Source organism: Dipodomys spectabilis, unplaced genomic scaffold (genome assembly GCF_019054845.1).
Source record: "Dipodomys spectabilis isolate Male_0828 unplaced genomic scaffold, ASM1905484v1 ptg000096l, whole genome shotgun sequence".
In the NCBI taxonomy this organism is placed as follows: domain Eukaryota; kingdom Metazoa; phylum Chordata; class Mammalia; order Rodentia; family Heteromyidae; genus Dipodomys; species Dipodomys spectabilis.
In genome coordinates, this window is record NW_024870773.1 from 4,696,898 (window position 1) to 4,707,030 (window position 10,133).

The window sequence follows — 10,133 nt, forward strand, 5'->3', positions numbered from 1 at the left end:
TCTGCAATAAGGCAGTATGCTCAATTTTGGCAATCTCTATTCAGTATTGACTGAAGAATAGTTTATGTTATTGGAATTTAAAGCTTCTTTTACATAAGTAGGTAAGAAAAGATTATAGTATAGCAGAGATTCTCTTAAATTTTATTTTACAACAAATTCCAGAATTTCCAATACAACTCATATTTTTTGTTTCTCTAAAATTGAGCCAGCAAGCTTTCAAATTTACTTCCAGAAACTTCCTTGTATGTGTGTGTGTGTGAGAGAGAGAGAGAGAGAGTTGGTCATGGGACTTGAATTCAGGCCTTGAGCAGGTTTTGCTCAAGGTTAATGCTCCACTTCCAGCTTTTCAGTAGTTAATTGGAAATAAGAGTGTTAGGTACTTTCTGGCCCCAGTTGGCTTCAAACTACAATCCTCAGATCTCAGCCTCTTGAGTACCTAGGATTATAGGTGTAAACCATCATTGCCTGACTCAGAAACTTCCTTTATATTCTATATCTCCTCCAGAAAATTCACTGTAGATTCTTTTTTTATGTTTTTAGTTTGATAAATATATTCAAAGGTTTTGGGTTTTATGTGTTGTTTTATTTTGTTGTTGTTATTTCACTTTAATTTTTGAGATAAAGGTCTCTCTGTGTATCCTGGGCTAGCCTCAAATTCAATAAGAACCCTAACTGGTTTCCAACTTAGGATCCTCCTGGCTCAGCTTCCCAAGTGTTGGGCTTATAGTACATATGTACTACTGTGCCTGGTTCCTAAGTGTTTCTTCTCTTCTATAACAATCAGGTAAATTATGGTAGAAAATATATGGCATTGTTATTACTTAATATTTCTTTAGTATAAGCTGCCAAATTTTGAGGGTAGGTATTACATGTTGCTCTTCCGGCAGTGTATAGCCATTGTCATTTCTCCACATTTTTCTTCAAAGTTTCATTTTACTTTCTCCGATAAACATTACTTGCCTTTGTTTTAACTATTAATAATTAAAGGCCTTTATAATTCCATGCACTGACCTTTAAGGGAATAATTTCAGAGTATAGTGGTATGTATGGTACATTGTTAAAAGCTGATTCCAGCTGTTTGTGTCTGATGAAGACCTCAATTAACCTCATCTCAAACCTCATTAAAAAAAATAAAAAACTCTGGAAGTTAGAAAATATAAGTAGCACAGAGCTGAATACAAACCTCCAGCCTGATCCTCTGAATTTCAAAGCTTAGGATTCACCTCTCAAAATGAGTTGCTGTGGTATGCCCAACTTCACAGACAGCACACATCTGATCTATGAGGAAAGGGACTTTTCATTTTTTTCCTACACTCAGTAGTATTTTCCAGTGATGTTCTGAGCTGACAAAGAATGAATAAAATATTTCCATAGCTCCAAAAACATTATACAAGAAGAAACATACTCAGTTGTTAAAAGTAAGCCTTGAATAAGTTTGGAGAATAATTTGCAGAAAGCTCTAATAAGAATCAATTTCCTTACAAATCAAAACAACTCTGAGTGTTCATCTCACCCCAATTAGAATAACCATCATCCAGAATACAAATACCATCCAGAAGCATGGCTCATACCTACAATCCCAGCTACTCGGGAGGCTGAGATCTGTGGCTTGAGATTCAAGCCAGCCTGGGCAGGAAAGTCCATAGAACTCTTATCTCCAATTAAGCAGCCTCCCCCCAAAAAAACTGGAAGTGGATCAGTGATTCAAGCGGTAGAGCTCTAGACTTGAACAAAATAAATACGTACGTACATATATACACACATATCTATACATACATACATACATACACACATACATACAGTTCAGGGCCAAAACCTAGCCCTGAGTTCAAGCCCTAGAATCAGGACAAATGCTTGCAGGGATGTAGGGCAAAAGGTATCTTATCACATTGTTTATGGAACTGAAGACAAGTTTGGAGATTTCTTTAAAAAAACAAAACCTAAATATAAAACTACCCTGTGAACCAGACTACCACTATTGGGCATTTATCTAAAAGATTATATGAGGATACAATAAAAAACACTTGTACAACTATGTTCTGTATTTGTTTAGCAGCTTTCCAGCCAGACTCCTTAAATCTCCTTCCTCCCAGCCTTTTTTTTTTTCTTAATCTGGTTCGACCTAAGTCAATCTCACTTTATACTGTTTCTATTTCAAAATATTAACAGCAAGTGTTCTCCTGACTCACAAGGCACCAGTGACCTGCTTTATTTCCAGGCCCTGGAAAGCATGGCCTCACCCACTTCCCAGTATTACCCACAGTCCTTCAGCTTCTTTGTATTCAGGGTTACCCTCTCCATGCCCTGCCAACTCACCTTGCTCATTTCTGTTCCTGGCAGTTATGTGCCCTCTTCTCCCCTCTCTGCCTAGCCACGCCCCTGCACAACCTGTGTGACTCAGATTTCAATTGCTGTAGCAAAATACCTGAAATAATCAACAGTGTGTGTGTGTGTGTGTGTGTGTGTGTGTGTGTGTGTGTGTGTGTGTGTGTGTGTGTGTTTGCATGTGTGCTGGTACTGGGGCTTGAACTCAGGGCCTGAGCTTTGTGCCTTTTTCAATCAAGGCTGGCTCTCTACCAATTGAGTCACATCTCCACTCCCAGCTTTTTTTGCTGGTTACTTGGAGATAAGAGTCTCACACTTTTCTGCCCAGTCTGGCTTTGAACTCTTATCCTCAGATTTTAGCCTCCCAAGTAGCTAAGATTACAGGTGAGATCCACCAACACCCAGTAATAATCAACTTTTGAGGGAAAGCTAGCTTGGGCTCATGGTTTCAGAGGTCCCCCGCCGTGATTGTATAGCCCTGTTGCTCTGAGCCTGTCGTGGGCCAGTACACCGTGGAAACAGAGGAAGTCTGCTTACTTCATGGTAGCCAGGAAGCAAATAGAAAGAAAGGAAGGACTGAAGTCCCAATAGCACCTTGAAGGGCAAGTCCTAAGTAACCTGAGTTCCTTCTAGTAGGACCTAATTCCGAAGTTCTACCACCTCTCATTAGTATCACAAGCTGAGGACAAAGCTTTTACCACAGGACTATTCAAACAAGCTGCACCCTGCAAAGGGAACTCTTCTGTTCAATAACCTTGAGCACGCAACTTCATCTTCATCTCATTTCTTAAAAATGGAAGCAGAATTTGGGTGCCAGTGGTTCATGTCTATAACCCTAGCTACTCAGGAGGCTAAGATCTGAGGATCTTGGCTTGAAACCATCCTAGGCAGGAATGTCTATGAGTCTCTTATCCCCAATTAACCAGCAAAAAGTCAGAAGTGGAGGTGTGGCTCAAGAAGTCATCAGCCTTGAGCAAAAAGCTCAGGGATAGCACCCAAGCCTTAAGTTCAGACCCCAGTACTTTCACACACTCTCTGAAAGGCTGAGCTGTCTCCCAGGTAGCCCTCAAAATCTACTCTACTGTTTTTTCTACTTAGCTCTGATCCTTGAGATGCTGACTGGTATGAAGTATCTTAATAGACTTCAATCCACAGGAACAAATACACACACACACACACACACACACACACACACACACACACACACAAATACACACCAGTAGACATTCTCTGGCTTTGATTATTTTCTTAAGATTTTTTTGTGACATTTCCCTGAGTTGGCAATGTTCCATGACCAAATGCCATTCATTGTTCCCAGTTGCTCTCTAGCCTGAATCCGCACAGCCTGAAATTGCTCAAAACTCTGCTTTGGGCATCAAATAATTCTCCATGGATCCCTTACCTGACTATCTCCAGAAAGGGTAGCTTCGTGAATATTTTTTTCTGAAATTACCCTACTTTGAGTGTCCTATCTCTTTTCCACTGGTACTCCAAGATTCAATTCTATGTAGCACCTTTCATTCCCTGGACTCCAACGGCTGATGCTTCTACCTCTCCAGCGGTTCCCAGGCTTGAGAAGGCCCAGGAGGTTCTGGTTCTTTCCCTCACCCCTACATTTGGATGAAGCACAAAACTGTAATCCTGGAAACTAGCTTTCCCAGTAACTGCCCTAAGGTGCCTGTTGACACAATCCAGAAGGGTAGAAGAGTTCAGCTCATGGGAAGCCTGTGCCCAGTGACAAAAAAAAGACAAGGGAGGGAGAGAAAGTCATTCCTCTCCCCTTTCCTCTTTAGTGCATGTGGGGGTGTTTCAAAACACTATGCTTTGCATGGCCTATCCAAAGATATTCTTTGTGCCCAAGCAGTCTTCTGAGTGTTTCCCTGGAGCTGTAAGCAGTTCAGTAATACAGCTCCTGCTTTTTATCTCTCCTCTTCAACCTAAATTCCTCTCCCCTACTATATCATCATTTACTCCCACTTGGGAACGGTAACTCCAACAAAATTTTGCACTTCAATTCTGCTTCAATGCTGTTTTCTAGGAAGCCCAGAATAAAATCAAAAGATGGTAATGTTCAGACCCTTCTTAGTTCCAAGTTGTTGTAGTCCTATTGTTTGACTTTATAGTCTGCATACGCTCACCCAGCAGTCTACGCCACACAAGTATATCCTTAATCGTGTCCTATAACTTGGTTCCTATTTTAATGGGTCCTGGTCTTCTTAGCCATTGAAATGGTTAACTATTCAAAAATAAAGAACACATTCCACACAGTTATATGTCTATTAAAAAAGAAAGTATAGTCAATTAAAATGTTATAATTGGGGGGGTGGGAAGATGGCTCAGTGGTAAAATGCTTGCTTTGCATGCATGAGGCTCTGGGTTCGATTCCTCAGCACCACATAAGCAAAAAGAAAAAAGCCGGAAGTGGCGCTGTGGCTCAAGTGGTAGAGCGCTAGCCTTGAGCTGAAGAGCTGAGGGACAGTGCTCAGGCCCAGAGTTCAGGCCCCACGACCGGACCCAAAAGAAAAATTTTTTAAAAATGTTATAATTGAATAACTTCTTTTCTAGAAATTGGAATAATAAAACTGTCATAGTATTTGGATTCTTAATTTCATAAGCTTTAGTAGGAAATTGCTTTCTCTTTCCCTCCAGTTATTTTATAGTGAAGAAGTAGAATTTATTGGGAAGGTCCTAGACTTTGTTTGGAGTCTGACAATGCACCTGCCTTTAAATCTCAAGTCTGACATGCATTCCACTTCACTGGTCAACTCTCAAAATCTCAGTTCCTTGTTTTGCTGGCATATAAAAAAATGGCTGCTATTAATCAAGCACTCGATAAACAACCTGCTTCCCCTGAGATTGTTCCCTTCTTGGTATCTCATAAGACAATGGTCCAAGCCACATTTTAAACACTTATAATTCAATAGTCTTGGTAAGTCTTGATTGCAGGACTGTTGACTGCTTCCCTCTCTCCTTTCAGAGCCTGAGTTACCAAGGCAAAGAATGAGGGAGACAATATTCCCAATGCATTCATCACCTGCATGCTCAGGGTTAATTTGGAAGGACTTTACTCTTGAACACTCTGCATTCTTTTGCAGAATCCACAATGCACTGAGATTCTATTCACCCTAAACAGAAATAGTACAACAGTCCACTATGGAGTGAAAAAAAGTATGTCATACAGAATCAGTTCATTGGATATGACTGCATCTGTCCACCACTGCCTCCCAGGATTCTTGGGAACACAGCTGGTTTAGCAACATCTTTGGTTGTTGTTGGCTTCATTGAAAAGCCCTTGACTTGATTTTCTTGAAGCAAAAGCTGATGTTTTTTTCTCTTTGGATATCACATTGATTTTTGCCTCCAGGTGTAGAGGTTCTTTTTCCCTGCATCCTTTATGTCACAGAACATTCTCATCCAACTGGATCATACCTCATGATGTCAGCTTTAGACACGATGTATTGCTTGTTATCTAGCCAGAGAGATCCTAGCACTTCCCCACCCCCAAAATCAAACATAAGTACACACCACTGCCTTGCTTCTGCCCTAGGACTTTGCAGGCCTTAGACACTGAAAAGGAAATACTGAGCTGCAAATAGGAACATGTTCTGCTGGCAAAGCCTGAAGTCAAGGGCATTGTTCATGTGAACGTATAAATATGACCTCAAGCATTGCTATTAGATTCTTTTGTCCTAGGAAATTGGTCAATGGCTAGATATAAATTAAAAGGTCATCTTGTTGTTCCTTTCTGTTTCCAGAAGAAGAATGAAAGATACAAGGAAAGTTAAGTTACAACCTTCTACCTCATGGCAGAAGTGGTTGAAAAAAGGCTAAAGCAGGGCTCATGTTAAGCTCTTCATAAACTATCTGTAATCTTTGGGAAATATGAGGTAAGGAATAAGACATAAATGTATGTGTGAATTGTATTTCTACTATTATTTACAAAGAAAGATGGTATAGCCAGGCGCCAGTGGCTCATGCCTGTAAGCCTAGCTTCTCAGGAGGTTGAGATCTGAGGATTGCTTTTTGAAGCCAGCCAGGGCAGGAAAGTCTATGAACCTCTTATCTTCAATAAATGACTCAGAAAAAGCCAGAACTGGTACTGTGGCTCAATTGATAGAGTACTAGCCTTGAGCACAAAGAGGCGCGGAGACAGTGCCCAAGTCCTGAGTTCAAGCCCCAGGACTGGGGGAAAAAACGCGGTATAGAATTGCCTATCTGTATGTTCATAGTCTAACTTTGACTATGGCAATTGCTTCTGGGGAGCAATGCTGGAGAGCTGGGGAGAAGCTGATGCCAAGGTTTTGGCAGCATGCTAAATCTGTACTCTTGCTTACTGGCCAGACCAAATAAGGAACTTTGATTTTCAAGAAGCAAATCTGCGTTTTTTAATTCTCGCTCTTCCTAGCTTTTCTAAATAACTTAATTAAGGTAAAGCAATTGCTATGTCCTTCCTTACTTACCCTGGCAAAGTCTCACACATAAGTGCACCCAGAGGTTGTAAGAGATTCTAGAGGCTTCCTATGTCCTATGTCCAGAAAAGACATCTAGGAAGATGTGTGTGTGTGTGTGTGTGTGTGTGTGTGTGTGTGTGTGTGTGTGTGTGTGTGTGTGTGTGTGTGTGTGTAGATTATGCTATGTCCTTTTCATACAAGCCTAAATGTTCACAGGACACTGTTGCTATCTTAAAACCTCTCTCCAACTGCGGTCAGTTCTATGGGCTTATGAAAAGCAAAATGAAATCCACTCCTATCTCCAAGCCCTTGGTACTTTCCATTACCCCTTCTTTTGTGGGAAATATTCTTCTTTCTTATTATCTCCCTTGATGACTTGGAAAAAATATTCACTAGGCTAAAGAGTCAAGTAGATTTGGGTTTATTGGGACCTCTATGGAGACACATCACAATAAAATGCTCCCTGAAATTTTACATTCTATGGATAAGGGGAAGCTGGAATATAATAAGCTTCCCAGAACATCTGGCATTAGTTAATTAAAGAAAATCATAACAGTACTCAGCACTCACAGAACAATTCCAGGTGTCTTCTAAATCTTAGTGTTAGTCCTAAAATATAATTTACATCCTAGGTCAACTCATGACAACATTAGATCAATACCTCTTAATGGAGCTATGAAGAAAGAATGCTCTGAGCTGGTTAGGCATTGAATTGTGTCTGTAGTTAATTCTGGCCATGAGAATTATCAAGATCTCATTAATTTAGAAAATAAGATCCTTTCATTAATGAGTTAATTTAATGAATTTTAAATTACTGCCTTCTAGGAAGTCAGGGAGCCCAACCTGCTTTAACAACTCTGGTTCTTTCATCTGTGGTGAAGCAGTTATCTCTGAATGGGTTAAGTACTCAATCCCTGAGGATGATAATTAAGAGTTCTTATCAGCAAAATGGATTCTCATGCTGAGGTCTAACTGGTCAGCTTGGGAAAGGCAGCTGCTGCTGCTGGGATGGAGACCTTTTTTTATTGTCAGTTCTGCTCATCTGCTAAGATTATCCTAATTATTAGACTAATCATACAGATCATTGCAAATAAGAGAAACCATGGGATCCATATTTCTTTGGGTCTGGCTTACTTCACTTAATGTGATTTTTTCCAAGTTTTTCCATTTCCTTACAAATGGGGCAGAGTTATCCTTTCTGATGGAAGCATAGAGTTCCATTGTGTGTAGATAGATAGATAGATAGATAGATAGATAGATAGATAGATAGATAGATAGATAGATAGATAGATAGATACAGAGATATCACATTTTCTCTATCCATTCACCTACTGAGGGGCATCTGGGTTGGTTACCTATCTTAGCTATGGTAAATAATGCTGCAATAAGCATAGTTGTGCTGGTAGCTTTAGTATGGACTTTTTTGTGATCATTTTGGTAAATGCCCAGAAGTGGGATTGCTGGGTCATAAGGGAGTTCTATATGTAGTCTTTTGAGGAACCTCCATACTGCTTTCCAGAGTGGTTGAATAAGTTTACACTCCCACTGACAGTACAGTAGGGTTCCCTTTTGGCCACATCCCCTCCAGCATCTGTTGTTATTAGAGTTCTTGATTATAGTCATTCTAACTGGCGTGAGGTGGAATCTCCATGTTGTTTTGATTTGCATTTCTTTTATGGCTAGAGAGGGTGAGCATTTCTTTATGTGTTTATTGGCCATTCTTATTTCCTCTTCAGAGAAGTTTCTCTTTAAGTCTTTAGCCCACTTATTAATGGGGTGGTTGTTTCTTTGAGTATTTCTTGTTGGAGGACTTAATTTTTTGAGTTCTAAGTATATTTTAGATATGAGACCGTTGTCCATTGTATGGCTAGTGAAGATCTTCTCCTAGTCTGTGGGCTTTCTATTGATCTTGCTAGCTATGTCCTTTGCCATACAGAAGCTCTGGCCTTTGACCCTCAGAGTGGGAACCCGATTTTTTCTCTTCCTCATATGCTGATCTGCACACCTTTCCCTCCTCAAGGGAGTTGGACACAGCAATACAAACATGTTCAAGATAGACTATGAGCAAAGGATTGACCCCCACCCTATTGTCCCAATCCCATACAGACTCCAGGCAAAATCCCAGGTATATGTGAACTCCTTTGATGTGCTGGCAGGACAATCCACCCAAGCCCAGCTGTAAACATCCCATTGTGGGCCCAACTGAGAGGTCCCCACCTTCCTTGACCTAATGGCTTTTTCATTTACCTCTGCCTCCTTGCTCAGACCTCCTCTAAAAACCCAGCTCTTGTTCTAGCTCCCTGTCACAACCTCCAAACCCGTGGGAAGGGCTGTGCCCCTTGCTGTTACTCAATGAACAGTCTTCGCCTGTTGATGATCGAGTTTGGCCTATTCCTTTTTCCTTCTCCTCCATTTTCCTAACAATAAGTTGTTCTTCTCTCTAGTGCAAAGTGACTTTTATGAACATGTTGTTAATGCCCATTCATGCTATTGTAATGGCCATTTTCTTATACACATTTCTCAACACATTTAGAAAGCTCCATCCTCTAGGATTGGAGGTGTGGCTCAGTAGTAGAGCACTTTCCTAGCAAGCTCAAGGCCTTGAGCTCTGTTCTGAAGACTGCAAAAGCAAATAAATTAAATTACATCAAAAGTGAAGTGAAATGAATGAAACACAATAAACACCAGCTCTCAGCCTTTTTGGAAACAGATGGAGATACAACTTATAACCAAGTACCTTCTAACAACTCTACAACATGCTTCTTTTCTGCTGGGATTGAAGAAGAGAGTCCAGAACTTTCTCCTCCTGTGTCCCTGTAGGGCCTAGCATAATTGGTCGTTGTTATGGTGGTGGTGGTGGTTGTTTCCTAGAGTGGTCCCACAGTTTCCACTGTCCATTAGCCATTTCAGTCTCCTGCTGGGCATATTGGCCTTGCCATGGAACCTGGCATCAAGCAACAGTCATTCATAATCATATTAAGACATACAAAAAAATCCCTTGAGGTCTCCAGTTAACACTGCCGTTCATACTGAGTTGCCTACAGATAGGCACTAGCTATCAATGAAATATCAAACTCCTCTGACTGTCAGACAGGAAGACAGTAACCTGGGAAGAAATCCAGAATCTCTTTTAAGCCCCACTGGCGTGGGACCCACTCTGCAAATATTCCCTGATCTTTCCACAAGAGGTCCTACATTTTTCTAAAGAATGGTTTTTCTCTGTTCCAAATGAGCTTTGTTAACTAGAACTCAGTTCTTACCAGCTCTTGTAGTCCAGTGATATGAGGGCTGTGGGGGCGGGAGGGGGGGAGGGGGGAGGGGAAAGAGATTCAGTGGAAGCTCAAAGTACATAAGGCA